The sequence below is a fragment of the Megalobrama amblycephala genome, linkage group LG7 (genome assembly GCF_018812025.1).
Source record: "Megalobrama amblycephala isolate DHTTF-2021 linkage group LG7, ASM1881202v1, whole genome shotgun sequence".
NCBI classification, from domain to species: domain Eukaryota; kingdom Metazoa; phylum Chordata; class Actinopteri; order Cypriniformes; family Xenocyprididae; genus Megalobrama; species Megalobrama amblycephala.
The window spans coordinates 35,472,002-35,499,401 of NC_063050.1; the positions used below are offsets into that span (position 1 = coordinate 35,472,002).

The 27,400-nt window shown below is 38.7% G+C and overlaps 1 protein-coding gene and 1 long non-coding RNA gene across 2 annotated transcripts in view; both read left to right on the top strand.

The window, feature by feature from the left end:
- Positions 1-27,400, top strand: part of LOC125273155 (radixin-like) — a 211,798-nt gene that overhangs the window by 24,577 nt on the left and 159,821 nt on the right. The gene's annotated exons all lie outside the window — the stretch shown is intronic.
- LOC125272409 lies at positions 23,372-24,076 on the top strand. Its single transcript, XR_007185831.1, has 2 exons — positions 23,372-23,744; positions 23,887-24,076. It is a non-coding gene; the product is annotated as an uncharacterized LOC125272409 (long non-coding RNA).

Genomic DNA, 27,400 nt, shown 5'->3' on the forward strand with positions numbered 1-27,400 from the left:
GAAAACCCTTCATCAAGATAGTTGACACATCAATCCCTAGCTTACTGATATAAGGCTTCCAGACATTATAAAACTGATCTGGATGATCATTAACAAAACATGTTAAATATTCCAATGGGATTAGTTCCATTAAAATCTTGTGCCATCCAGATATAGTCGGAGTCTTATCACTTATCCATCTCAATAATATGTTTTTTCCTGGCTGCAAATGTGAGAAGATTATAAAGTCTCTTTTCATTTGATAAAGTCAAAGCTTTATCCGGCAGACCGAGGATCAAAAATAGAGGATCCAAAACTAACTCCTTATCAAAGATTTTACTCATTTCAAATACAATCTTGGTCCAGTATATTTGTAACTGATTACATGACCAAAGACAATGAGTGAGGGTGCCAACTTGTGTTTTGCACTTAAGGCATAGAGGTGAATGGGTATTGTTAAATGCATGTCTACGGTTTGGCGAGATGTGCATTCTGTGTACAATTTTAAATTGTATCGCCTTGACACGATTACATACTGAGATGGATTTGGCATACTTCCAAATATTACCCCATTCTTCCTCAGTTATAGAGATAGAAAGTTCCCTCTCCCAGGCATGTCTAGTATTTAAAGTTACTTGTCCCTCAAATGTAACACTAAGAACCTTATATAACAAACTCACTGACTTCTTCCCAGGTGTTTGAAAAAGTAGTTTTTCTATAGGAGATAGACTTCTGTTAGTACATAGTGAGGTATCCTTCAAGATATAATTTCTAATCTGTAGAAAACGAAAAAAGTCTTGTTTTAATAATTGGTATTTCTGTCTCAGATCCTCGAAGGACATTAGGCCTTCTTCATTAAACACATCCATTAGCCGATTAATACCTTGATTTACCCAGAATTTAAACCTTCCATCCAATCTGCCCGAAGGGAAGTCTGGGTTGTTCACAATTGGCGTAAGAGCAGAGGTTAGTTTAGTTCTTCCCTCAAAACGAGAAACAGCCTTCCATGCCTTAAGTGCATTTACAGTTACAGGGTTATCACAGTTATCCAATAAGGATTTCATTTTTTGAAAAACAACAAATCCACAAGAGGAAGTTTCGACAAAGACTGTTCTAGGTCCAACCAGGTAGGGGAGTTATTGAGAACAATCCAATCAGAAATGTATCTTAAATGAGCAGACCACTGATATAGCTTAATATTTGGTAAATCCAGTCCTCCAATCGAACCTGGTAAATGTAATACAGAAAACTTCAATCTTGGTTTACGCTTACTCCAAATAAAAGAGCTAAGCCAACCATTCACATCTTTTAAAACCTTTATAGAGAACAGAATAGGGATCATTTGAATTGGGTACAGAAGCTTAGGAAGAACAGTCATTTTTATAAGAGCCATTCTACCCAACCATGAAATAGGTAAAGTGTCCCATCGGTTTAAATCTTCTCTAATTTTACTAAACAACGGAATAAAATTATCTTTGAATAAATTTTTAAATACAGGGCTCACAAAAATACCCAAATATATAAATCCTCCCGGGGACCATTTAAATGGAAATGAGGGGCTAATATTTGGCATTGTTTTCATAGAACCAACAGGCATAGCCTCTGACTTGCTTAAATTGATTTTGTATCCTGAGAAGGTACTGAAAGTATTAATAATGTTCAAAAGAGATGGTACTGAAGACTCAGGATTTGAAATGAAAATGAGCACATCATCTGCATATAGGGCTAATTTATGATGTTTCTCATCAGTCTGTAGACCTTCAATTGAAGGCTCTGCTCTGATCGCTTCAGCTAGGGGTTCAATAGTGAGTGCAAAAAGCAAGGGTGATAATGGGCACCCTTGTCTAGTCCCTCTCTGTAGTGAAAAACTTGCTGATCTGGAACCATTAGTAAGAACAAAAGCTTTAGGTTCTTCATATAACACTCTAACCCATCTGATGAAAGCATCACCAAAATTAAATCTTTCCAAAACAAAAAATAAATATGACCACTCGATGCGGTCAAACGCTTTCTCTGCATCGAGAGAAAGCACCAACCCATCAATCTCACGTTGCATATTATTACAAGATGAGCGGCCTCTTATAAAACCAACTTGGTCATCTTTAATAACGTCTGTTATTACATTCTCCAAACGAGATGCCAAAATTTTGGCTAGCACTTTCCTATCCGAATTTAATAAAGATATGGGTCTATATGAAGAGCAGGCTTCAGGAGATTTACCTTTTTTCAGTATAAGAGAAATATTAGCTTCTCTCAGGGATTCAGGGAGATGCCCAATGTTAAATGAATGGTTAAACATATTGAGCATGGGTACCAGTAATAAAGTGTGCCATTCCTTATAAAATTCACAACCTATGCCATCTGTACCTGGCACTTTTCCGTTCTGCATCTTTGAAATTGCCTCCATTAACTCTTCCTTAGAGATAGGAGCGTTTAGTTTGGCTTTCTGCTCATTCGAAATAGTTGGTAAACTAAATTTGGAAAAAAAAGCTTCTAATAGTGCAGTATTATTACTGGACACTTCAGTATTGTATAAGTTCATATAGTAATCTCTAAATGTGTTATTGATTGACATACGGTCATAATGTAACTTATCATTTGTGTCCAGTATTGATATGATTGAACGTGAATCACTTTTCTTTTTAGTAAGGTACGACAAAAATTTACCTGGTTTATCCCCATGCTCATAGCATTTCTGTTTCACAAATTTCAATTTGTATTCTGCATCCTGGGTAAGCAATGAATCTATAGAGCACCTCAATGCTGATATTTCTTTAAGTAGCGCCATGTCTGCAGTCTTAATATATATTTTCCTCTTTATTCTTCAAGGCCTCCTCTAATAATCTTTGGGTTTCTTTCTTTTTCCGTTTCTTAGAAATAGAAAAAGACAAAATTAATCCCCTTATATAAGCTTTACTAGTCTCCCATAAAAGAGAAGAGTCTTGTGTGGTTTGAACAGTAATATTGTAGAAAGATGTAAATTCCCTAGAGAAAAAAGGTTTAAATAACTGATCTTTAAGTATATTAGTGTTTAACCTCCATTGCTGAAAATTATCTCTGTTTGACACATTTAAGTCTAAAACAACCATAGCATGATCTAAGATTACAATGTTGTTAATATAACATGAGGCAGCTAAGTGCACTGAACTTTTAGGCATAAAAAAATAATCGATCCTTGTTTAACATTGATGTGGTGGGAAGAAAAAACTGTATTCTTTACCAGATGGGTGTAGAGCCCTCCAAACATCTATAAATTCTAGGTCTTCACAAATGCCATTAATTTGTTTAGCTAGCTTAGATGGAGCCACTATTTTGTGGGGAAATCGATCAATGAGAGGATTTAACATACAGTTAAAATCACCTGCAGCAATCATATAATCTGAACTCAGATCATGAAAGTCTGCAAATGCCTTAATAAGAAAATCAAAAGGGTGCCCTGGAGGAAAATATACATTAAACAGAGAAATGGATTTGCCATATAAGGTGCCATATATAATAACAAAACAGCCTCTGTCATCTTCTGTCAATTTAACAACATTCAGAGGAATGTCTTTTCTGATCAACACTGCTACCCCTCTACTCTTAGATGAAAAAGATGAGGAAAATATTTGGTTATATCCCCCGTTTTAACTTTAGATGTTCTTGTTTGTCTAAATGTGTTTCTTGTAAAAAAGCTATACCAATCTTCTCTTTTCTAATGTTCGACAGGACCTTCTTCCTCTTTATAGGATTATGAATTCCCTTAACATTCCAAGTACAAATACGTAGTGTGTTATCCATTATCATAAACCTCAATCCAGAAGCAACTGTACCTGAACATCTTTAAGTAATATACACCGTGACCTGAAACAGAAATATGCCGAGCTAAACAGTAACCTAAAACATTTAGCCTATCAAAACTATAATACAAACCCAAAACAAATAACAAAAAATAGAAAGCAGGGGAAATCACCCTTATATCCATCAAGGGCTTCCAACCAAACCTTGTTGTGAAGAGAGATAAACTTCTCAAAACACCATCTTCACTGAAAGTCAACGTAGGCCTACTGTAAAAAAGTCACCTGCAGAACTGCGCAGTCAGTCTCTTCCAAATACAGTAATGAGACAGAACAAACAAATCTCAGAGTCCAAACCATGACCACCGAAAGGTTACACTGCATCCACGCTGGCACTTATCGAGAATCAAGAAAAGCAGTCACTTCCTGCGGAGAAGCGAACTTTTTGCGCACATTGCCGACTTTGACGCTGAGTGTAGCAGGGTAGAGCAGTGCGTAATCCATCTGTAGCTCTCGAAGACGAACTTTGACCTCGTTGAACGCCCTTCTCTTCTGCACCACAGCCGCTGAATAATCGTTAAAGAAAGAAATTCTCGGGGTGACTGCGTTCTGCAAAGATGCTTGCTTACTGTTGAGCGTAAAGCGCTTACTGGCGGCTGCCATCACTCTTTGTTTGTCCTGGAAATTATGAAATCGAACGATGACAGGTCGAGGACGGCGGCCCTGAACCGGCTTTGGAGCAAGGGAGCGGTGAGCTCTTTCCAGTTTCAATTTGCCCGCCTTCGTATCCAGGTGAAGGTATTCCGGAATCCATTTTTCAAAGAATTTGAGCGGGTTCGAACCCTCCGTATCCTCCGGTAAGCCAATGATGCGCACATTACATCTCCTTCCGCGATTTTCCAAGTCGTCTACTTGCTCAGTCAAGTCACGTATTTGTTTTTCCAAATGCTGAATCTTGGTTTCATTAGCGGTGCATGCAGTTTCCGTCACTTCGATTCTGTCCTCTGCTTCTTGAACTCGCTGTACAATACTTTGAATTTTAGACGACTGGTTATCAATCGCTTCGAGGACCGTCGAGATCTTAGCATCAATCACTGCAACTATGTCGTCCGCCATGCTCTTCATAGCCTGCATAAGATTAGGGTCGGTAGAAGGATTGTTTGAAGGGACGACAGCAGTCCGTTTCTCGGCCTCTTCATCGTGGATTAACCGGTCTGTATCTGATGTGTTATCCGAGGCCATGGCGGCCGGTCTTTGCGTGTTTCTCGGCACAGCTTTTTTCGCACTCCTCAAGGAAATACCCGACGATTTGTTAAAATAATTGTTCAGACTCATTCTATAAAGGTAAAGTTCGTCACTGAGTTACTCCTCTGTCTAGATGAAAGTTAAATTTTTGTACATAACCGAGACTAACTGCGCAGCTCGCAAAACGCGTGTTCACTCTACGGCGCCATCTTACATCCCCTAAAGTGTCAGTGTTAAAAGACATTTAGTTCACATAATTATTGAGATAACTGACAATTTTGCAGCAATGCAGCAAGTCAACATAAAATTTTGAGATCTGATCAAAATATTTACAGTGTGTTTGTGATAGTAAGAAATGGCAAAGCAACCAAACAGATGTCACAATTTACCATCAAACAGGGGACCAAAGACATTTTGTTTAATCAAATCAAAAATAGCTGTATAAAGTGATGACCTGCAATTGTTACCTTAAAGAGCTATTTCTGCTTGATTTAACCCATCAAACTTTTTCTGGGGTAAAAATGAATGTATTTAAGATGGTTTAGTAAGGTTTAATTATTGACTTCAACAAAATTAGTTAATTTGCCATTACAATAACAGGTTACCACAATATGTTACCTTTTTTTTTTTTATTCCATGCCCATTTCCAATCAAGTTAAATGGTAAAGGTAAACAGCAGCAACATGCGCATGTAATAGTTATTTCATTACACAAAAGAACAGTGGTCCCCTGTTAGATGGTAAAGTGTGACACCTGTTTGGTTGCCTTTACTTTTAGCAATGTTTCATATCTCTGAATATAATAGCAATGTTCATATAAAACTAAAACACCAGATATTGCCATAAAAATACAATTTAGAAAGATTTTAAAGGTTAAAACTCAGTGTTATGTTGATTGTTGCATTGAAAATATTTAATTGTTAAAACTGACAACTCAGCAATGCATCAAGTCAACAAAAAATTTTGAGATCTGACCTGGAAAATATTTACAGTGTGTTTTGTGATGGTAAGAAATGGCAAAACAACCAAACAGATTTCGCAATTTGCCATCTAACAGGGGACCAAAAGCATTTTATTTAATTGAATCAATATTCACTGTATAAAGTGGTATTACTTCAAAGAGCTATTTCTGCTTGATTTAACCCATAAAACTTTGTTTTGTTGTTATAAATTAAAGTATTTAGGTTGGTTCAGTAAGGTTTAATAATTGACTTGAACAAAATTAGCTAATTCACCATTATAATAACAGGTTACCATAATAGGTTACCATTTTTTATTCACCATTCCATGCCCATTTTCACACAAGTTAAAGTGTACATGGCAGCAGCAAAATGTGCATGTTATATTGATTTCATTACACAAAAGGACACTGGTCCCCTGTTAGATGGTAAAGTGACACCTGCTTGGTTGCCTTTATATTTAGCAATATTTCCTGTTCTGACTATCTCTGAATGTAATAGCAATGCTCATAATGTTCATCGCAGTAGAAAGATTTTAAAGGACAAAACTCAGTTTTATGTTGATTCCTGCATTGAAAATCTTCAGTTGGTTCAGCTAAAGTGTCAGTTAAGTTCACATAATTTAATTGAGATAACTGACAATTTGGCAGCAATGCAGTGAGGTAACATAAAATTTTGAGATCTGAGTGTGTTTGTGATGGTAAGAAATGGCAAAGCAAACAAACAGATGTCGCAATTTACCATCAAACGGGACCAAAGGCATATTGTTTAATCAAATCAAATTTCACTGTATAAAGTGATGACCTGCAATTGTTACCTTAAAGAGCTATTTCTGCTTGATTTAACCCATAAAACCTAGTTTTGTTGAAATTGGTAGGTTGGTTCAGTGATGTTAAATAATATTTTTATATTTATACCTTTATATTTAGCAATATTTTGTATTCTGTATATCTTTGAATGTAGCAGCAATGTTCATAAAAACACTAAAACACCTATTCTTGTTATTAAAATACACTGTAAAAAGATTTTTAAGGTCAAAATGAATGAAAATGAAGAACTGGCAAAGCAACCAGATCATTTCACACCATCTAACTAGAGCTTAGATTCTCTGCCCGAGCCCGAGCCCGGACTCGACCCGACCCGACCCGCGGGCCGGGTCGGGCCGATATTTCCCGCCAGCGTCCTCGGGCCGGGTCGGGTCGGGCCCTTGATAAAGCACATCACGTGTCACGCGCAGCGTCTCGTCCACTCACAGTCTCGCACGCGTGACGCATCACACCTGCTGTGCAGCTTAAGAGCAAAATGGAGCTTGAAGAAGCAAAGCAAAAAAATTAAAACAGGAGAATTAACTTTGAGCAAGTTTGGAGGAAAATCGGAGGTATGTGTTGGCTTTGTCTCGTGCATTAAATGCGGCACGCTGCTCGCCTATGACAGCAAAAAAAACAAACAAAAAAAAATGGGGACTTCTGAATAAACAAGCGCAGTTTACATACTTCTTCCTTGTCCTATTATTCATTAAGATAATAATTAATAAATGCACGCACAATTATGAACTTGATAGCCTAAATGTTACAGATGTTTTACTATGCACAAACAAATGCCTTTCAACTTGTGCAAAATTCAGAATTAAATGAATGTGCTGCAATTTGTACAAAAAGAGAGTCTACGTGTTTTAGCCATTAACATTTAGTTTCAAGTTTGTTAAGTTTTGTTTTGAAGAAAGATTTTTTTAAAGTGAATTTCGTTTAGTATAAATTGTATCTTAATTTTAATACATTTTTCATCAACCAATTGCCTTGATTTAATACATAAAAGCAATATAGCAGACAATATAATAATGACAGGAGGCGCCGGCGCACTGCGGTCACACTTACACCATTTAAAACTCGTAACACACGCTGTCACCGAATTTACAAATGCACATCTTGCTTGTTGCTCACACACATATTATGTTGAAATAACAATATGTTGAAGTAACGTTATTAATAATAATTAATCTTTAAGAATATTTGATTGAATGCTGAATGTTGTGCTTGTTCAATTTAATACAATTAAAACTTTAATTTTGATAATTAAAATAATTTAATATTTAATATTGAGTGGCCAATTTTTGTTCATTTATTAATAGTATTTATATAATATATATATAGCTCCCCCCTGTAGCCTAAATGATCTCGCACAGCAGCACCTGCGTTAAAAAAAATCTGGCGCCGCCTCTGGTTATAACGGCCCACATATTAAAAATGGTCGGGTTTAAATCGGGCTCGGGCTCATAATTACAGTGGACGTGTCAGGCCGGGCCAGGCTCGGACACAACGTGCTCGGGCTCGGGTAGGGTCGGGCTTGATTTGTTGGGCCCGATCTAAGCTCTACATCTAACAGGGGACCAGTATCCATTTGTTTAATATAATCACTAACCTGATCAAATGGTGACCTGCAATTGTTACCTTATACCTGTTTCTGCTAGATTTAAACTTTTGAACTTAGTTCTTGCCATAAAAAAAAACGCTGTAATAAGATTTTTTTTTTTTTTTTTTTTTTTAAGGTCAAACTTTTTATGTTGATTGTTTCATTGAAAATCTTTGGTTGGTTTAAGAAATGATGTGTTCAGTTCACATAATTTAATTGAGCCAACTGAGGATTTTTTAATGCAGCAAGTTTTGAAGTTTTTGGCTCAACAGTGGAAACATGGCTAGTGAGTCTCTTATATGATGGGCAGGAGGAACACAGTCCAGTCCTCAATCTTTTTAATTTGGTGCAAGAAATCAAATCTCACTCTAAACATCTCCAAAACAAAGGAAATGTCTATTAATTTTAGAGAGCATAAATTATTTTTTAATTAATAGGCAGCCAGTACAATCAGTCCAAAATTATAAATATCTTGGTGTACTTGACAATAAGCTTAAATGGGATATGTGGACTGATCATATACTGTATGAAGCCACAACAGAGAATACATTTCTTAAAGAAAATACTCTTCTGTAATGTCCAAAACATTAGCTTTTGAACTGTTGCCATCTGACTGACTGTATTTTTCCCCCCGTTGTATTTAAAACTGATTCAAATGGTTTTTCCTCAAGCAATTCAACGTTTAAAATTTTTAATAACTGATGGTTTGGTCATTCTTTTTTTTATTTGTATATTGTGTATGTTTATGCCTACTGTGATCCCTGATGCCTGTGTGAACATTACATAATTATATAAAGTTACATAATGACTTCACTGCCAGTTCACTGTTCACACACACAGCTCCATTGCAGGCTATGGAGGTCCCCTGTTGGATAGGTAGACATCGGTCAGGGTTGCAGGTCCCCTCTTGGCATATTTTTTAAAAAATAAAAAAATGCTTATTTGAAGTTATATTATGAAAAAAGACCTTAAAAGAAAATTTTGTATGTAATTTCTGTTTCTTCAAAATGACCAGAAACACTGGTCCCCTCTTGGCGAGTGTAGAGTGATAGTCCCCTGTTAGTAATATAGGCGTGTATGAGTGTGTGTGTGTGTGTGTGTGTGTGTGTGTCACTTTGTGAGGACTTTTAACTGGTCCTCACAAGGAAAATCGAATAATAAACATAATAAAATGTGTTTTTCTTTAAAAAAAAAAAAGTAGGGTAGGGTTAGTGTAGGGGGATAGAATATACAGTTTGTACAGTATAAAAACCATTACACCTATGGAGAATCTCACAAGTAAAGCAAAACAAACGTGTGTGTGTGTGTGTGTGTGTGTGTGTGTGTGTGTGTGTGTGTGTGTGTGTGTGTGAGAGAGAGAGAGAGAGAGAGAGAGAGAGAGAGAGAACTTGTTTTTATTACATTGTGGGATCCAGATGACACCACAACGTATGAAAGATACAGAATTCTTTACTTGGACCCCACAAAGACAAAATATTTTATGTGAGACTAAATGTTGACTCAACATACTATTGTCCTTCCATTAAGGCATGCCATATTCAGGAAATTATTTTATTTATAATATGAAGTCTGAATATATGAAAAATGAACATCTGAATAAATGGAATGAACATCTGAATAAATAGAATGAAACTTGAATATATTGAATGAGCATCTGAATATATGGAATGAAACTTGAATATCGTTAGCCTCGTAGTATAATTGCCCAGATCGAATTTCAAAGGCATATATCATAATTTGGCCATAAAATGACTTAGGCAATTATGCTATGAGGCTAACGATATATGGAATGAAAGTTTGAATATATAGAATGAAGGTCTGAATATATGGAACGAAACTTGAATATATTGAATGAAAGTTTGAATATATGGAATGAACATCTGAATATATGGAATGAAAGTTTGAATATATGGAATGAAGGTCTGAATATATGGAATTAACATCTGAATATATGTTATGAAGGTCTGAATATATGGAACAAAAGTCTGAATATATTGAATGAAAGTTTGAATATATGGAATGAAGGTCTGATTACATTGGATGAAACTTGAAACAGCGCTTCTTCTCATTGACATCACAGAGTTTACTGATATTTTGGAACTGTGTAAATGGTATCTTACCGATAAAAAGGTGGAACACCATTGTTTAAATTTATTTGTAAAGTTGTTCTGGTAATTTTACAGCAATTTACGGGGATTACTGTGTGAAAGTTGCTAATGGAAATGTGATCCTCAAGATGACAGGATATAGACTTCAAAAACCTTTTTGTGTTGTTTGGAATATGACCAGCTGTTGCCAAAATTTGTCTAGTTCAACAAAGTATTGGAAAATATAATGTAATGCCATTTTTAAAGTCATGGAACTCAGAAGGCTACTGCTCTGATAACCAGGGTTGGGAAGGTTACTTTTAAAATGTATTTCATTTCACTACTGAAATACATGCTTTAAAAAGTAATTTGTAATGTATTTCGTTAGATTACACTTTTTATTTTTTTATTATTTTTTTTTTTAACTTAATCTAAATACTTCAGAATGCTGTGGAATACTAATAAGGTATGTAACACAAAGGGGGCACCAAACACAGGACTTGGTTTTCCTCTGCATGTCATCTCTACATCAGTTTTCTACAAAATTTCTTTAAGGAAAAAAATGCAATGAGAAAAGAAAAGAAAATGCTCAAAAAGGCAACAAGGTGCATTAAGAGCTGTGGGGTGTAAACATTTTGAATTGGATGAAGAGGGTAAATTTATACTTATTGTGTCCTCTGGGTAAATTTATACATATTTTGTCTTCTGGAAAACCTGCAATTATTAGCTTCTGAAGGGCAGTACTAAATGAAAAAAAAAAAAAAATGATCTTTAAAGAAATTGGACATGGAGGATTTTCTGAAGAACAGCAGCCAGTTTAACTGTTCAAGACAAACAAGGGTCTCACAAACAACTATCACAAAATATTAAAACAGTCATGGATCATCCAGGTAATGACAGACCGACCCATTGGATACGCGCTGAATTTCCGGCTGCAAATGACCACGCCCGGCTCTGTCTCGATGTGGTGCTGAATGAGATCCGTACGACCCGGTAGGGGAGAGAACACGTCAGCAAACTCTGCTTGTAATTTAGATAAATCAGTGAGCTGGGAGGGCGAGAGGTGATCTCCCCCTGGGGCCAGAGCGAGGGATTGTTTCTTTACATTTGCCTCTGGTCCGAGATCATCCTCTCCGCTAATCACCGTCGCCAACATCACTGATTCCGCCTCATTCCATTTTTTAAGGAGGTTGAGGTGGTAAATTTGACGTGCTCCTCTCCTATCGGAACGTATCACCTCATAATCGAGCTCGCCAACTTGCCGTGTAACCTCAAATGGTCCTTGCCACTTTGCAAGTAATTTTGAACTTGAAGTGGGGAGCAATACAAGCACTTTATCTCCCGGTGAAAATTTGCGTAAATTAGTCCCCCTGTCATACAGCTGGCTCTGTTTGTGCTGGGCTTGCAACAAATTCTCCATAGATAGCCGCCCCAAAGTGTGGAGTTTTGTTCTCAAGTCCAGCACATACTGAATTTCGTTTTTGGCCTGAGATAGTCCGTCCTCCCAAGTCTCTCTTAGGACGTCCAGTACCCCGCGGGGATGGCGTCCAAAGAGAAGCTCGAAGGGGAAAAACCCCGTGGAGGCTTGCGGGACCTCTCGTACTGCGAATAACAGGGGTTCTAACCACCTATCCCAATTTTTGCCGTCCTCTTGAACGAATTTACGAATCATGGATTTAAGCGTGCGATTAAAACGTTCGACCAGCCCGTCCGTTTGTGGGTGAAAGACGCTGGTACGAACCGATTTAATGCCCAACAATTCTTAAAGTTCGCAAGACATTCAGCTGCTCTGCTGTGGAAGTTCAGTTCGCTGAATTCAGGGGGCGGAGTTAAGAGGTTTGACTGACAGTTTAAGCGGAACCAAAACGATTTTGTCACAATCTCTTTTTAATACCGTTATTAGGCTAAATATATTTACAAATCAGACAGACAGACGTAAAGGGTGACCGATAGCATTGATTTATTGAAGAAAATAAATAAAATAAAACACCTCCAAAAAAAGGGCACTTCGGAGTGTAAGGACAAAAAGGGCATGTGCTCTGCACAGGTTGAGCCCTACCTGTGCACGTGCCTGATGCACGATGATACGTTATCTGGATGATGATCTGTCGGAGGTGCACTGGATGTCGAAGGAGAAGGGCTGTTCTTTTCCAGAGTTGAAACTATGTTCTCCAGTTTGCCGATAGAATCCCTGATTTGAAGGAGAACTGAAAGTACGGGATCACTGTCATCTGAAGGATCACTGCAGGACTTTTTTGCTGAAGGAGCAGCAATGGGTGGAGTTGTATGCTTGCGCTTGGCCTCACAAGGCTTGATGGAGGAGGAGGAGGAGGAGGAGGAGGAGGAGGAGGAGGAGGAAGCTGGCTTGGAGCGACTTCGGGAACAGAGAGGAAGAGAGCAAAAAGTTCTTGATGGGATAAACCAATTTTAGCTGTCTGGATCATCTTGGTGGAAGGAGAATTTGTCTCTGGCTAGGGACATTCTAAAATACTTAACATAAAAAATGCTTAATGTGGCTTAATGTACAAAGACAGTGATATTAAAAGACCAAATTCCGTAAACATCATAATAAACCATACTGTACAGCAAAGCAGATGAGCCCAGAATATGAACGCAATTCCTTTAATTACACATTAAGTGTTTTCCTCCCATAGAAAACCATTAAATAAAAAGCTTAACGTCACTTAATGCAGCCTACTAAGTGATATTAAAAGATTAAATTCTGTACAAACCAATTTTTCTGTATAGTATGCTTTATTAGTATAGTGTTTACTAAGTTTGCTCTTTTAATGTCACTGTCTTGATGCATTTAGCATTTTCTTTATGGGAGGAAAATGCTTAATTAAACATGTTGCATTCATATTCTGGGCTCATCTGCTTTTCTGTACATAGTATGCTTTATTAGTATGGTGTTCACTAAGTTTGGTTTGTTAATAACACTGTCTTAGTAAATTAAGCCATGTTAAGCTTTTTCACATCCCACTGATGATATCATTTTCAACTGATTAACATTATGAAAACTGGTAAAACCTTTAGGAACTTCAAAAGATAAAATGGCAAAACTCCTAATATTATTTCCAATATTTCCAAATTGAATTGTCACATTGTCAGGGACTGTGTTGGTAGAACTCACACAAACACGAAGGGAATGAAGATAAGGGCAGTCTTTAATAAATCCACAGGCATAGGAACATAACACACATCCATACAAAGACGAGACACGACAACAATGAACAGAAAACAGGGAACTAAATACACAGACGAATTACCTAATAATGACAGACAGCTGTGAGGAACATGATGAGTGTCCATGGTGACTGATAGTGGTGGGAAATCAGAACAAAGGAGCACATGTGACATATGACAACAAAAACAAACTGACTGAGTCCGTGACACACATAGGTTGCAAAAGTGCATTCTGCAAACGGGTTCACACCGCAAGCGGCGCGTGAGCGTGACCTGCAGAGACGCGCGAGTATTCAGACTGGAAGCGTTTGTACAGCGTCACAGCAGCGGCTCGAAGCTACATAAAGTGAGCATTTGTTTACAAAGACAGCTATAAATTTGTTTTTATAAGTTGGTCATTGTTAAACTTGATAGTCTTGAAAGTTTGTTAACATGCAAGGTGTACAACACTCACGTATAAACATAAAATAAATAAAAATAAATAAATAAAAGCCTCGTGTCATCCATTGCTGCACACAAATGAGGTAAGCTTTGTGTTTTACATCATCTGACTCATGAACATGTTTACAAGACAGCAAACTCCGGTTTGATTTGGGTATGCAAGAGCCTATATTGCTGTCAGTGTAATATATAAACATTATTTTAGTTATCATATTTTCTGGCTAGTTTAGTTTAGTTGTCTATAATATACCATACTTTAACCCAAACTGAATAATTAAAAACAATTTTAAATGAGTAAATCTTCTATAAATATTTTTAATATTAATTTTCTTTCCTGACATACTTCAATTCTTGTTAAAACACACTAGATATGCTTAGTCTGTGCATTTTGAGCACTTTTTTGTGTGAAATCATATTTATTTTGTCCATCAAAGGTGTACTTTCACTTTAATTGAGCGTTAGCAGCGCAGCAAAAATAGACCCAGCGCCGAAACGATCGCGGCACTGCTGCTTCTGCTCTGCTCCTGCAACGTGCTGCCGCGCAGCCTCTGCGTGTGGTGTGAATGCCCTCATCTGTTAACGTGGGCGCCGAAAAAAATTAGCGCAGCTTACGCGCTGCTTCCGCTCTGCTGCCGCTTGCGGTGTGAACCCGGCCTAAGGTGAAGATCCGTGTTGCAATTGTTGAAATTCATCACTGAAGGTTTGATCATGGCAGATTTAGTCACACAAATAGTACAAGTGGCCTGTGAAGAAACAAATACTGGCTGTATGACATTTTCATTGAAGCAGAATTTCGCTGTGGAGATCGCTAAACTCCAGCGCACTTGTTTGTTTTCAGATCATCAGCGCTTCTTCCGCATTTAGAGGGAGCGCGTGCACAGAGTTGCCAGATTGCACAGATTAAGTAAAACACCGGGAAGAAAGTATATACTTTTAAGGGAAAAGCTCTATTTGGGGGAATTAAGCTCTTTGCATCTGGCAACCACAAGCATATCCCAAAGAAAAAAACACGTTTTCAGGATAAATAACGAGGGGGCCAATATCGTGGCGATTATTTGTAATCAATCGAAATAAGCAGATATCGTTATTGCGATTAAAATACGATTAATCGTGCAGCCCTAATACATTATGTGTGTATATATATATATATATATATATATATATATACATACATACATACATACACATATATATATATATATATATATATATATATATATATATATATATATATAGTAGCAAATTATCTCAAAAGAAATATGAATAATTAACTATAACGAATTATAATTAATTATAAATATTTACAGTTTCAGACTGTAGCAGAATTAATTTTACGATTATTTAATCAAACAGTGAACAGACAGCATAATCACTTATCAATTCTAAGAAACAAATTATCTTCCTGGCCAAGAGAGAATGACTTTTTTCCAACAATATAAAGTACTTTGCCTTCAGACAAGGCTGCAAACGGGTACTTGCATTGACTTTGGTTGCTGAATAAGTCCACATGCGGTAGATTCTGGAGATTCTTGATGACATTGTCAGGAGTGCGTTCACTTGGGTTCTTCTGGGTGGTCCACGTTGAATCCAATGAAGTTAACTTAAAGATAATGTTGCCAGAAGGAGATGGGAAACGATGGTCTCAAAAGAGATTGAGCCAAGTTGTACATGATCTGAGGACTCTTAAAGGCCCTATCAGTTCACACCCATTTCGGTGAGATGACCAATCAGAACTGACCAAGAGAAAGTCTTTGTTCTATTTTGTCACCCTATTTGCATGTTTATGTTGGTCTGGAGAACTTGTGCAGTTTTACACAAAAGCATGGTAAAAAAAAATATTCCGATGCATTTTGTCATAGCATACTATGCACCGTTACTTATGAAATGAAAAGAGGATTCTTTTGATATCAAGAAAGATGGGGATTCAAAGACATTCAAGCAGTAATACACACACCTGGATTTGGGCATTTGAAGTTACCCTGACATAACTAAAGAATCATAATTAGGTCAATATAACATAAGGACATACATGAAACACAGGGAAAATACTATATACAGTTAGGACAGTTTGATTGTGGGTAGAAATGGAGTCAATGTCCTTTTTCCAAAGTGTATTGGAAGTTTGTCTGTATTCTGGGGACCAAATGGCTGGCACTGTCTGTTGATGGGGAATGCAGAGAGGGGATCACCTCCTGTCTTTGAAGCTTGCAGAGAGCTCCAGACACAGTCTCTACTAAGGTCGTTCATGGGAGCCTAGGTAATAACGAACCTTTGAAGAGAACTGGTTTTGCAACTCTTTGGAGCCGATGACTTAGTTTGAACAATAGGAAAGGATATGAAGGATTTTATGATGCCTAAAGCATTTTGATCATGTCCATTCATTACAATAAATACACACTATATTGCTAAAAGTATTGGGACACCCCTCCAAATCATTGAATTCAGGTGTTCCAATCACTTCCATGGCCACAGGTGTATAAAATCAAGCACCAAGGCATGCAGACTGCTTCTACAAACATTTGTGAAAGAATGAGCCACTCTCAGGAGCTCAGTGAATTCAAGTGTGGTACCGTGATAGGTTGCCACCTGTGCAATCCATTCATGAAATTTCCTCACTACTAAATATTCCACGGTCAACTGTTAGTGGTATCATAAGAAAGTGAAAGCAATTGGGAACAACAGCAACTCAGCCACGAAGTGGTTGGCCATGTAAAATCACAGTGCGGGGTCAGTGCATGCTGAGGCGCACAGTGCGCAGAAGTCGCCAACTTTCTGCAGAGTCAATAGCTACAGACCTCCAAACTTTGTGTGGCCTTCAGATTAGCTTAAGAACTGTGAATAGAGAGCTTAATGGAATGGGTTTCCATGGCCGAGCAGCTGCATCCAAGCCTTACATCACCAAGTGCAATGCAAAGCGTTGGATGCAGTGGTGTAAAGCACGCCGCCACTGGACTCTAGAGCAGTGGAGAAGTGTTCTCTGGAGTGACGAATCACGCTTCTCTCTCTGGCAATCCAATGGACAAGTCTGGGTTTGGCAGTTGCCAGGAGAACGGTACTTGCCTGATTGCATTGTGTCAAGTGTAAAGTTTGGTGGAGGGGGATTTTGGTGTGGGGTTGTTTTTCAGGGGTTGGGCTTGGTCCCTTAGTTCCAGTGAAAGGAATTCTTAATGCTTCAGCATACCAAGACATTTTGGACAATTTCATGCTCCCAACTTTGTGGGAACAGTTTGGGGATGGCCCCTTCCTGTTCCAACATGACTGCACACCAGTGCACAAAGCAAGGTCCATAAAGACATGGATGAGCGAGTTTGGTGTGGAGGAACTTGACTGGCCTGCAAAGAGTCCTGACCTCAACCCGATAGAACAGCTTTGGGATGAATTAGAGCGGAGACTGCAAGCCAGGCCTTCTCGTCCAACATCAGTACCTGACCTCACAAATGCGCTTCTAGAAGAATGGTCAAAAATTCCTATAATCACACTACTAATCCTTGTGGAAAGCCTTCCCAGAAGAGTTGAAGCTGTTATAGCTGCAAAGGATGGGCGAACTCCATATTAAACCCTAAGGATTAAGAATGGGATGTCATTAAAGTTCATGTGCATATAAAGGCAGGCGTTCCTATACTTTTGGCAATATAGTGTATATAATGAATATTATAAGAACCTTGATGTGGTCTACAGATGTGACCCGAAATCAGACTTCAAAAATGACCCTCAGACCTTCAATTATTGCATTTCAGAGTTCAAAATCATCAATCTTCAATCTGATCCCCGAGGTCCCCAATGGTCAATAGGCCAACATTGGTATTCCAAATATGCACTGGTCATAGGTCATATACAATCCCACGGAGAATACCCAAGGTCGAAGATGACACCGAGGTGGGTGGTCAATGGGGGGATGGGGCACGACATGGGTGGTTCGTGTGGGGGAGGTGGTGGGCGTGGCAGGTCAAAAGTCACCATCAATCATTTTGACAGTCAGAATTTGCCACACTTAGGGTGTTTTCACAGCTGTAGATCGATTGCATTGTTTCAAAACAGGGACTTAATTTGTTACAATGGTGCCTTTTATTTTTGGTTCGGTTCGCTTTTATATGGCAATATTTCAAAGTGTACCAAAATGTGTTTATGCTAGTCACATGTGTGTACTATCCGCTTATTGGTCATGGAGTTTTTTTCTGCATCATCCATCAAGATTATTGACAAGTTCACTTCATGATCTTACTGTGGCTTTTTTTTAAACTGTCGAGACACGCAAACACTATACAAATGTAGCCTTCATTCCTGCTGTTAAATTATATACTACATTCATTTTAATTCAAGCACACTCACTCTTTATCTCCCAGCGCTGTCTATTAGGCTAACTGTGTCGATACGCAAACACTATACAAATGCTATAATAGAGCAGAACAGGAATCATGGTTTTGTCGGGACCGCATTCGTGCACAAAGAAGCGCGATTACACAACATTTTTAGATGAAAAGGTGCTCTTTGGTTTTTAACTGCATTAACTAATGTGCTCACTCACAGAATCGGACACTGCTGCATTTTATATAACACATTTCCCATTATGGAATATGATATGGTTTGGTCCGTTGGGTCGGATTGCTTTCACGTCACAAGTGAACTGCCCCAGAGTTCATTTGCAATTGGGCCGAGACCTCCAGAACGAGATGCAGATCCGAGTGTGATTGTCGTGTTCACATATGCCTAAATGAACCGAGCCAAGGGAGAAAATGCACCAGGTTCCGAAACAAACGCTCAGGTGTGAAGCACCCTTACATTCCATATTGTGGGTTACCCCTCCCTGTGTGCATAAAATTGTCTTTGAAATAAATTACATAAAACCAGGCCTTCCCACCCAGGCACATGGTAAACGGAGGAGACACTGAAGAGAGGAGGGACTCCAAACTAGACTGGGTAATCTGGGATAGGTAGCGCTGATCTCCCTGGTACACATTAGACCCAGTCGTCCTGGTGTGGGTCCTTCCTGGCACCTCCTTGCTCCTGCCTTTGTTGAAAGAGTAGGAAGTGTGTTGGTTGTCGAAGAATGATGATAATGATATGGCGGTTGTGATGTTTGTCGGTCCCTCACTGTCCCACGCTTCTCCTTCCTCCGGCAGTGATCGCAGTCAACAACAAAATGCCAGACATCCCTCTGGATGTACTTGCAGTTCATGGTGTTGGGGGGTCGGAGAAGTGGGTTGAAGAAGCCTTTAGCTGAAGAAGGGTGGTGTCATCAGCCTGGGCCTCCAGAAGTTCCTCTTTGGAAAATGGTAATCTGGAGTAGATGGTTCTGGTGTCAGGATCGGTTGATGGTGGGTTACCATTGTCATTACCGGATGAAGTGGAGTTAGGCTGTGCTGTAGATGGGCTGAGGGCAGGAGTGGCAGGAGCACAAAGGAGGGCCTCTAGGATGGTGATGGGTGCAGGAGTGACACTGAGTACAGTTGGACACCTTTGTTCCAGTTTTTTCTCCCATTGTTTGTCCCTCCTAAATAAACAATCCTTCCCCTCTTTCTCCAGTGTCTCCACCATAGTCCTGACATAATCCTCCATTTTCTGCATTTTCATGTTGACAGTCTCTCTAAAACACATCTCATCAAAATGACTTTCCACAGAGTCATTACAATTTTTCTCCAGATTTAAAACAATTTCCTCAAGAGCAACGACTTCTGTTTTTAGCTGTTCACAACAACATTTCTGTTCATCAACTCTTATGTTTGGTACAGATATTTAGTATAAGTAGCAGTGTTAGAAAAAACATTCTGTTTTTTATGCGCCATTTTCTCTTTATAATTATAATTATTGTATAATTATAATAATAATAATTGGCCACCAATATGTAACACTCAGCCCACTGGCAGATTGATTAGAAGAAGAATTGTTTAAAATACTTAAACTTTGAGTTTAAAAATGAAAACAAGCAAACAGCAGGTATAAAACAACATATGTATTTGCACCAACAGAAATGACACTGAACTAAAACAACACAAGATATATAAAGAGTCCTTAGACTGGTAAAAGCATAGAGTCCAACAATTCCATACCATAAAACAGTCCATAGGAAACTCTGTGTGTTGATAGTCCACCCGTGTATATAAAATTCAATTCACAAAGTAACCCAAAGTGCAAGTGCAAGAATGAAGTCCTGGAATGGCAAGTGTTCACAATAAGGTACTTTACAAACCAGGCAGCGGTTTACATTGACCTAAATGTTTTCAGGCCTCCATCTTAGGCCATACTGCTCCTTTTATAATGAGAGACTACTTCCTACTGACTGTAATGCATTTAGAGCTTGCTGAAGTACTGAGGAGCTAAACCATTTAGTGCTTTGTAAGTAAATAGCAAGATTTTAAAATGTATGCAATGTTTAATAGGGAGCCAATGCATTGTTGACAGAACCGGGCTATTATGGTCATACATCCTGGTACTAGTATGAACTGCTGCATTTTGGACTAGCTGGAGTTTGTTTATTAAGCATGCAGGCCAACCACCCAGTAGAGCATTAAAATAATCTAGCCTTGAGGTCATGAACACATATGTCGTAATTTAGATGTGGCATTCAAATGAAAGATTGGTATTAAAGAGCACAGAACCAATCAGAATAATTTGAATCGATGTATTTCAAGATTAATTATGGCGTGCGTATGAATCGTCCTTCAGTTATCGAGCTGCAAGTTTTGATCCTGTTTAAAGAGATTTTTAACTAAACAAGATGTTTAGAAGTTTATACTAGAAATGTACATTTTATGACAATTGATTTAGATTTGACAAATATCAGTTTAATATTTACTGACTTAATGCACTTAATGCACAACTTACTTAACATTACACTTTTTTGTAGTTATCTATTTATTCTTTTTTATTCGTTTTTGGGTAACACTTTATTTTAGGTCCAGAATAATGCATTAGTTAAAGGAACACTCCACTTTTTTTGAAAATAGGCTCATTTTCCAACTCCCCTAGAGTTAAACAGTTGAGTTTTACTGTTTTCGAATCCATTCAGCCGATCTCTGGGTCTGGCGGTATCATTGTGCCTGCTGCACCCATGGTACGGCAACAAAGTTCCTTGATTATTACGCCGGAATGAGAGTATAGTTCCTAGCCATATCGGCCTAGAAAATCGCAACTTTTCATTTTCCATCGGTCTTAGTACACAATGTAACTACAGAAGAGTCAAGTTTTAAATAGGAAAAATATCAAAACTCTTTGGTCATTTTTTTGAGCGAGATGCTATTGGTCTCATCAGATTCAATGAACTATGCTAAGCTATGCTAAAAGTGGTATTAATGATAACATATAGTAGGGCATATTAGCCATTATTTACAAATAAGTAAACATTTAAAAGATACACATTTATGCTATAAATAAACAAAAATAACCTAGTAATTAATGATCAACTGTATGTACAGTAAACGCCTTTTAGTCATTATCTACAACTTAATAAGCCATATATTATTTTTGTGTAGTGATGTGATTATAGTTCTGTGCCATTCTATTAAGTTAACTGAACAATAAGCTATTAGTTATATTTGATTACTGCTGGTTTTTAGTCATAAATTGCTAAAATAGTATAATAGTTAAATAGTTAAATCCTCATTAAGTATGGCACTTATTGAGTGATATTCAAGTTTATTGACCAGTAATTACCTATAATCTGCCAATAATTAAGGATAAACTGCCATTAATACTGTACTAAGGCAATTTGACCCCCTAAAGTGAAAGTTAAATCCTCATTAATTATGGCACTTATTTAGTGATATTCAAAGTTTATTGACCAGAATAAGGCAATAATTATGGCTAAACTGCCACTAATATAGTACTAATAAAGACAATTTGAAACCTTATTCTAGAGATAGGTTGTTATTTACTATTTGTTTTAGTTATCCTGCAACGTGATCTCACGAGAATGTGTATTTTTATTGAAAGTGTGGTTCTACAACACATACATTTACTTAAGTTTTCATACACTGAAACATACTGTAGGGAAAACACCCTAGGAAGTAAAATTAGCTCAAATGAATAAAGAGTTGTTTAGATTACGACCGAGCAACTGATTCGTCCAGCGTTCATTTGCTCGAGCCGTAATAAGCTCTTGTAACGGATATAAATATCCAACAATCGTGAAAACACTGATTAGAGCACGGTAACTTGAAATCGACAGTTTAAGACATTAAATCATAAAGCACATAATACAAGACACTTTCTTTTAAAATCTACAAGAGATTTTATTTATTCTAACACAAACTAATCTAACACAAAGGCACGCGCACACACACACACACACACACACACACACACACACACACACACACACACACATACATTCATACGCGTTGCAGTAAGAAGGAAATGAGAGAGAAAGAGTTTTGAAAGAGAGAGAGAGAGAGAGAGAGAGAGAGAGAGTGATCTGATTAACCGAATTCCTATCAATGCATTTCAAAGACCAGAACGAACCGTGAATCATTCATTTAAATGCACCAGTTCAGTTTTCATCTGGAGGTACTTGCTTGCGTTGACTTAAAGGTGAATTTCCCTCGTCGTGCAGAGAGGGGTTTCCCAAGTCGATGATTGGTCCAGATCAGGTCCGTGTGGAACAATGAAGGAAGTCTCTTTGTCGCTGGAGTTGAAGCGGCAAAAGTCGTTGGTTGAACTTTGCGGCGAAACTTAGGACAGGAGACTTTCAGCGGTAAAGGAGAATTAAGTAAAAGAAAAGAAAAGTGAGTGAAGGTTGAATGGCTTGAATGAGCTGCTTGTCTGTTCTTTCTTGTTACTCCATTGTTCTTGGTACTTGTCTTGGCTTCTTTTCCCAGAACAGAACCAACTCCCTGTTCGTTTACTAACCAACTTCTCCCCTTCACTATCTTGCAATATGATCATTTAAACTTAGTTGTTTGTCACACCTCTGAGGAGTCCTGGCCAATCAGACATTGTCCTGTTTCAAGCGGGCCTTCCTCTGCCCCCAATAAAACATAAGTGTTACATCCTGTTTCTGCTTCAGCAGAGAGTGCCATTTTAACATAATTTCTATTAAATGGAATACAATACATTTTAAACAGATTTCATTCAAGTCAGGATATAGGAAAGGGGGAAAGAATCAAATTAAGTCCAAATAAGGCATACTTTCAGTCATTCAGTCAAGAGTTAACACATTTACATGAATTGTGAGTGTTCTAAAGCCTAACTGTTTACAGGTAGTACTTGTGGACACATAATGCAAAATGTATGTAGTTAAAAGATGTTTGATAAGTCCGTTAAAATTGTTGGAACAATTTTGAAGCAGTTTTATTTGTTCAACAGTCTCTTTGGCTTTCCTGTGAAGTAAGGAAACAAAAGGGTCTGGATTGTCTCTCTGTCTTCTTGGGTGACCCTTTGGTATGTCGCTTCTTCTACTATCAGGAAGCATGTGTCGTAAAAGTAATCAGCCTGGCTTTATCTGCAGACGGGCCGGAGCCGGAACCTCAATTCTGAATTAGAATTATGTTTTGAAAGAATCATCTGAATGATTCATTTGTCTGGTTCGTCCACAGTTCCTACATATCCCCCCTTGGTTCGGCGATGTGTTGAGATGAAGACATCGGCGGACACTGTAGAAAAATGGACAGAAGCAGACACACACAAAGCAACAACAAAACAACACCTCCATGATTGACCACTATACTGGTGCAGGGCATTAGATTATCTGAGTACTGATGGATTAAGTTCAATTTTGGGAGTGTTATTCTACATTGTCTCAGTATGTTAATGCTTGGATCAAATTGTGTGATTTAAATTGTTTGTTTCCTTCTCTTGTAAATTGTTCTAGGTTGTTCTGGTGACATCATTTGTGGTAAAAATGATGTGACCCATCATGGAGCTCTCTCGGGCTCACATTCGAATTTTCAAATGGCTTTCAGACCTTAGGCGTGGTGCGTCAATCCTAATGTCATGACCTTGACCCTTATGGGGCAGACAGGTATTTTACCTTATAAAGAAGAAGGGAAAGAGAGGAAGAGGAGACAAAACAAAATAAAACAGTTAAGTGTTTCCTGGTATGGCTAACACTACTGCGTGCATCTAAGGTGTCATGTATCAGCTTAATGAAAGGTGTTCTACTTGTTGTGCAGATGGTTGTATGTTTCTTATGGTGAATGTAGCTAAGTCGATGTTGAGCTAGGTTCTGAAACTAATATCTGTCTGTAGGAAGAGCATGTTGGTGAGTATGTTAATGTAGTGTAGTGTAAAGTAATGTAGTGCAGTGTATGTATGGTCAGATCTGGTTCAGTCTGTCTTGCTCCCCCCTTTTCTTGAAGGGCTTAGATGAAGATTGGCTCTTTGCATCTTGGACTTGGGACGAGGGATCATCCCTAATTTGATGGGAGTCAGTCCAGTGAGGCAGGAAGTTCTTTGGCAGAAGGTGGGATGAAGTTTGACATGGCTGTGTTGAGCTGTGGTGCAAAACTTTGTCTCCTATGTTGCATTCCTTTTGTAATGCCTTCTGGTTGTGACAGACTGTGTGACCTTCTGTGCTTACTGTTGTTACTGTTGCACAAGCATAGTTCTTGAGATGGGAACTCGTTGGGTTTATTGGTGGGTGATGAGTAACCAGAACTGTGTTCTCTGGCACTACTGAGTTTTCAGCGGTGTTTGGCTGCAAGAGACCGCTTCGTTCTGTGCTGTTGTAGAACAGGTGGCAGTCATCTCCATTTGGAAGGTGGATCAGATGATCACTGACCTTCCATTCCGTCTCTAGTCATAACAAGGGTGACTCATCCTTGTGATCGTCGCTGTTTATGTTGTTTGCAAAGAACGCTGTAATTTGTCTCATCAGTTGTTCCATGTCTTCTGAGGTGGAACTGTCTTGTTCTTGGACGTTCTTGTTCTCAGTGCTGTGTTTAACTGAGTGATGCAGAGGTGGGTTCCGCCGTCGCTTACCCACAGTGGATGCATTTGAATGTGTTGGTTGGTGGACTTTGGCTGTCCAGTTTGGATCCCAGATGTTTCTTTCTGGTGGGTTTCTTGAGAAGTGTGGCTGGTCCCATGACATTTTCCAGCTGTCGGTGTGGAAGCTGTCAGTGGCATGGGGGTCACGTTCTCCGTGTCCTTTATGACATGCTGTGGCGTTGTCATGCCACTGGCCGTCTTGCGGTGCACGGCTTGGATCTTGGCTGCCGGAGTTTGAAATTGTGGCTGTTTTCAAACCTTTCTTTGAGTTCATCTTCTGTTTGATGTAGGCCTTGTGTGTCAAGTCACGTAGCTGTTGGATTGACATTGTGTTTGGGCAGGCCATGACGCCTAGATGGTGACTTAGTCCAGGGTGCAGGTTTCTCAGGAAGAGGGTTTTGAAGTTCACATCCTCTTCAAGTTCAGGTTCGTGATGTGCACCTAAGTAGGCTTGTCGGAAACGGTTGTAGTAAGCTTGGGGCGTCTCTTGTCGACCTTGTTTGGTTTCCAAGGCAACTAATAGTCCATGTTCAGACTCTGGGCCTGTAAATTCTTTGATCAGTGACTCACGTAATAGCTGGTAGTTGTGCTTAACGTGAACAGGTTGTCGATCTAAGAAGCTTCGTACCTCTGGGCTGGATGTGGACCTGAGGAGATACAACCTGTCTCTGTCAGTCACATTGGGTCTCGCCTCTAGGTAGAAGTCAATATCTCGGAGGTAAGTCTGGATGTTTTGGTTCTCCATGGAGTTCGGGTTGAACTGTGTGATGTTCTTAGCCAGCTTGTCAAGGTCTTTAAGGGTCATCTCGTGTGCAACTTTGGGGTCTGCATGGATGAGCTCTCTTTGGTTGACAGGGAAGAATTCTGTAGTGAAGGCCGGTGATGTTGAGGGTTGTGGCCATTCACTTCTTCCGTTGCATGGCAGTTCTTGGATGGGGGACTCTGTTGTGCTCAGCAGTGGTGATGCTGAGGGAGGCCCCTCCCTTCTTGACTCTGGTTTCTGTGTGTGAACATGTTTAAGTTCATTTCTGACCATGTAGAACTTGCCGTTGGCATCATCTAATTGTTGGTTTAGATGGTCCATTTCAGTGCTGCACCATTTCAAATGGTCTTCCAGAGCATTGATTTTAAAGTTCTTATCTTTAATGTCAGAATTGGCATTTTCTAGTTGGTTTACCAGGTGACTTTGGACAGTCTTTAATTCTTGCTTGTCACATTCCGCAACTGCAAGGGCTTCTTGGAGCTTGTCAACTTGTTCCTTTGTTTCTTGCTCCACAAGTTTGTCTTGAGCTTTCACCTTGAGCTGGTCTGTGCAGCGTTGGATGTGCATCAGCTCTCTCAGGAACTCAGTGGTCTGACGCTTGAAGTCGTCCTGGACTTTCACTTCCAGCTTGTCTATGCGGCTCTGTGCACGTGTCAGCTCCTCCTGTAGGTGGGTGATGTGCTTGTCGCTTAGTTTCAGCTGGGCTGTGAAGGCAATGCTTAGAGAATTGGTTATCTTGCCTAGTTCAGTGTGGTCTTGGTTCTGGCTTGAATCATGTGTCGGGAATCTTCTCAGAATTATGATTATTATTAAAAATAATAACAGTTCAATTGTCTTTGGCATGAGGCAGTTTGTAATGCCGCTGAGCCAGGCGTCCACATCTTGGGCAGTGGGGTTTTCCATCTGCAACATGCTGGCACGCTGGGGAGAAGAGACTGACACAGATCTGTGTGGGGTGTAAGCCTATGTGGTGGAACAGCTAGGTGTCGTTTCAGTGAATGTACACCAATAGTGAAGTGTGGCTACGTGTTGGTCTCAGTGTGTAGACAGGAAGGCTAGTGAGGAGAAGGCTTTGTCACTCAACTGAGTAAGGGAAAGAGAAAGAGAAAAAGTTAAAACAAATTTCAATAGACAAAATATTTCCTATAAATATTTTCTATCAATGAAAAACTGTTTCCAACTCGTGATGTGAGGACTTTGTCACTCAACTGAGAAAGGAAAAAGAGAGATTTTTTTTTTTTCAATTTAGAGAAATATTTATTTCCAATAACTATTTTCTAAAATTAAAAGAAAAGAAAATACATATTATTGTTTATGTTCGCAAGGACAATAATACAATAATAATGCTGATACCTCTTTTCTTAGTTTGACAGGATTGACACCACACACCTTTAGTTGAACTGCTTACCAGGGATGCTGTGAAGGCAACGGTTGCTCAACACTTGTCTCTGTTAAATGTTCTTGGAGGAAATGTCAAAATTTAAATTGCGTTTACAAATGCAGGGAGTATGGAGAACACAAAAGGGTTTGATTAAAATCAAAAACCTAATGAATTGTTTCTTTGGAAAGATTGTGTTTCTCTTTCTTTAGAATTGATTGATGGTTCGTCCAAGCTTGATCCCTACAAAAGTGA